Source organism: Oncorhynchus tshawytscha, unplaced genomic scaffold, assembly GCF_018296145.1.
Source record: "Oncorhynchus tshawytscha isolate Ot180627B unplaced genomic scaffold, Otsh_v2.0 Un_contig_4324_pilon_pilon, whole genome shotgun sequence".
Taxonomy (NCBI): domain Eukaryota; kingdom Metazoa; phylum Chordata; class Actinopteri; order Salmoniformes; family Salmonidae; genus Oncorhynchus; species Oncorhynchus tshawytscha.
Window position 1 is genome coordinate 405001 of NW_024609799.1, and position 4100 is coordinate 409100.

The 4100-nt window shown below is 40.1% G+C and overlaps 1 protein-coding gene across 4 annotated transcripts in view; it reads left to right on the forward strand.

Moving 5' to 3' along the window:
• mafgb (v-maf avian musculoaponeurotic fibrosarcoma oncogene homolog Gb) overlaps positions 1–2370 on the forward strand; it is a 29068-nt gene extending 26698 nt beyond the window's left edge. For 3 of the 4 annotated variants that reach the window (XM_042318270.1, XM_042318271.1, XM_042318269.1), the window contains one exon: positions 1–2370. This exon is cut by the window's left edge and continues 481 nt beyond it. The gene's annotated coding sequence lies outside the window, so the exon portion shown is untranslated. The other variant, XR_006082860.1, reaches the window with a different exon arrangement.
• Positions 2371–4100: the final 1730 nt, after the last annotated feature.

Below are 4100 nucleotides of genomic sequence, written 5' to 3' on the forward strand. Positions count from 1 at the left end.
CTGGGTCAAGGAGGGATGAGAGAGAAGAGGGAAGGGAGAGGAGGAGGAGAAGAAGAAGCTAATTAGGACTATTTAAAACTGAAACCATTGGTCAGTGCATCGTCATTGAGCACAGGACAGAATTTAATCAGGTGAGGTGGCCCCCCTTTGAGAAAATATCACACCCTGGATAGTAATTACTGTGTTTCTACTGTTATTTTGTAACTGTTGTACACGAGGTCCAAAGTTGTAATTTTTATGTAATGTAGTTATGCGTGTGTTGTGTCATGGAATACTGTGAGCTTCATCCGTGGCCGACTTTCCTTTTGGTATCATTCTATTTGGCTGTGATTTCTCTGAAAACAACTATTTGTTACCCAACGGGCTTCCGTACTCACAGGCACTTCCTTGTTTTTCAGAAACAGCTTGCAGAGCCGTCAATTTATTTAATATTTTATCATAAAAATGACAGAGAATTGTATTTTGTAACCGCTCATTGCACAAGAGAGACAAGATACTTTCAGAAAAGTGAGGGTCTTCAGGAAGAGGTTGTTTTGGTACTTTTCACCCTTTTTTCTCCCCAATTGGAAGGTACAGTCTTGTCCCAGCGCTGAAACTCCCGTACGGACTTGGGAGAGGCGAAGGTCGAGAGCCATGCGTCCTCCGAAACATGACCCTGCCAAGAACCAGAAGCCAGCCGCACCAATGTGTCGGAGGAAACACAGTACAACTGCCGACCGGAAGTCAGCCTGCATGCGCCCGGCCCACCACAAGGAGTCGCTAGAGCACGATGGGCCACCTGTGCGCCCTTGCTCTGTAATGATGCTACTCGGGAGGCCGAAAGAGGTTGTGTTTTATCACAGGTACCTGTGTGTTTACCTGTGCTTAATGTTATGCACTGACCAATTATCACCATATTACCAATCTCCATACAGGCCAGAGGGGTCTAGGCATCTAATCGCCAAGTGTTGTCCTGTTCCTGTCTGTCTGGGACTTGTGTACTATACTGTAGAATTAGCTATCGGGATTACATTAACTGACACGTGTTTATGTGACTAGGCAATTACTCCATTCAAAAACTAACTGAAAAATCAACATTTTAGTCAAAAATGTATAGAATTTAAATATAGTCAATTTGAATGTTTTTCTAATTTATTGTTAGATTTGATTTTGTTTTGTTTTTTGGGAATGGCAATAACATACTAACGTTATTATGACTATGAGGTATTTTGTTGACATGGCCAATATTTCAACTGTCAAAATAATTATTTAAAAATCATTTTTATTTTCAGTTTTTAAAACAGTTGACTGTTCAATCTGTAAGTTGGGTGTAATTCTCACAAGTTTTACCATAAAGTTCTCAGTGTGAGTGATGTTACGTATTCTTCAAAGGATTCTTTGTCTACCTATGGTCACATCTTGAATTTTATAAATTACATAGAGTATCTTTACATTATTTATAAAAGACCTTTAAAATAATCAAGGTAAAAATGGTTTGATATTTCCTCTCTTTTGCAATTGTACCAAAAGTGGCTTAACTATTGAAGTTGACAGCTTTGTCTTTCTAGTGACTAGGCACGTGTGGTTGTTATGGTGACCGTGAGGCTAGCGCGTGGTGGTGTGACGTTGTAATGTACAGTACGTGACGAGGTAATGATAATATTATTGTTCACTGTGTTGTTATGGATACGTGATGCTGTTTTAATTTAAAGCGGGTGATGTAGTCGAAGGTACCTATGCTCTGCCCAGATCCCTATGTAACAGTGGTGGTTGTATTAATTGATGTTTATTAATACTTAATACACGTGTTAGTAATGTGTTATAAACATGCATTACATAAATTACAAAGTCTCTCTGAATAGGAACGGTTTATTTAGCAACTCAATAAAACGTCTAAATGTATAAAAGCCTGAATATTCCAAATGAGTTCGACAAACTGGGAGAATAAAGAGATACAGCGTTACCAAGATACAGCGTTACCAAGATACAGCGTTTCCTAGGATACCCAAACTACTGCAAGGGTGTAACGACTGGGATATGGACCTACGATTACAAAAGCAGGCTTTTCCCACAGACATCAAGTTTGTTACAGCATTGTTTTGCCTGTCCAGTTTTACCCACGTAGGTTCTTTTGTTATTTGGGTACTTAGTTGAATGGTCCGCAACTTATAGAGTACAAATGACCGATTTCCACATGGTTTTATAATCACCATTATATTGCCGTTAACTAGATATCAAACCTAGACAGTATTGAATATGTTTTGCTTCATCTTCACAATAGGTTGGGGAAACCCTGCCATAGGCTTTAATGGAAGTTACTGCTGTGCAGTAGATGGGAATGCTCTCTCTCTCTTCACACAGTAACTAAATGGGCAGGAAAGGGGTGGAAAAGGGAGGAGGAAAGGGGGAAAGGGGAGGAGGAAAGGGGGAAAGGGGAGGAGGAAAGGGGGAAAGGGAGGAGGAAAGGGGGAAAGGGAGGGGAGGGAGGAGGAAAGGGGGGAAAGGGAGGGGAGGGAGGAGGAAAGGAGGGAAAGGGAGCAGGAAAGGGGGGGGGGGTGTTAAAAGTACAGAAACTGTTAAAACCACAGGAATGGTTGCACTGATGGTTTGATCAACCAAGAAAGTACAGAGTGCTGCAAATCTCGACTGAAAAGGTCTGATGAGAAAGAACCCTTTCCTTATCTCTTTAATGTTGAAACTCACACATCTGGCATTTAGGTGTATGTACTGTATGTAGTGATAAAAATGTAAAAATATCTATTTTGATTCTCTTTTAAATGGGCAAAAAATATATATTGTTTGACTGGTGATCTGTGAAATTGTTCTGATGCAGTTTTTGGTCCTCGTAATCTCTTCCCTCCTCCCATTTGCTTTCGTAACTTCTGATGTTGTTCTACTTTTGACTGTGGCAAGTCCTGTGGCGTTTCAACATTCTGTGAGCAATGTGTTAAGGGTTTTTGGAGAAACATTTTAATATACTCAAATTAGATAACGTAAAGCAAAGAGTGGCACCACCAAGTTATATTAGTTCAGTTTGTTTAGTTTTGATTGTTTTGTTGGTTTGTTCCTCCTCTTGTTGTCGAGCACACATGAATGTTGTCGTGGTGACTGTTGTCAAGTGAATGTCTATATATGCAAAAACTGGGTGGGGCTTGAGGAAGGAGGCGGAGCTAGAACTGCTAGAGCTTGATGAGTAGTGATGTCGTGGTTGGTGGTCTAAAAGTTGTTGTCAGCTTAATAAACTGCAGGTACAGTGTGACTGAGGTCAATATCTTTTATACAAAGTGCTTATCTATATAACCCCCCCCTCCCTCCCCCTCCCCATAACACACCACATGTTGGGTCAACTGGTGAGCATATGACTATATGACTCAGGGGTGTTTCTGTCTATGCCTCCCAAATGACACCCTATTCCCTTCATAGTGCACTACCAGGGCCCTGGGCAAAAGTAGTGCACTATAAAGGGAATTAGGTGTAATTTGGGACACAGTCTGTGTGTGTCTCCAAAGTATACAATGATCAGTGAAAAGCTATGAAAACAAGTAGTAGAGTTTGTGAATATGGGAATTATTAGTAACAAATGACCTGGAAATGTAAAAAATCTGTGTTTTGTAAAATGTTCTCTATGGGGTGTAATACATTATTATATCGCAGTGTCACAGTACTTTGTATGGGGAAACACCCTAATGTGACAGTGAGTCCATTTCATTGTAAGTATTTATTAATTGATAACTAAATTATTGTACTTTTTTTGCTATTTGTAGATAAGTAATGCTGATGTATTGGTAACCATGGGAATGAACTGTTTTGTCATCGACCCTTTAATTTATTGATGTACATACTGTATTGTTTGTTGATAAACAGTTGACTTTATTTTGTATATGACCAATAAACACAATTTGAAGAGGACAAACTGTATCTTCCCTATTGTTCCATAGTTATATAGGGGTCCAAATCACTTTGGGCTTTATAAGTCATGAGCCAGCAGACAGGCATGACAGGGACCATAGGAGTTGGCAAGTCTGCACAAACTGATCTGGGACCAGGCTATAGGCTATAATGTGACTATATGATGATGCAGACAGGCATGACAGGGACCATAGGAGTTGGCAAGTCTGCAC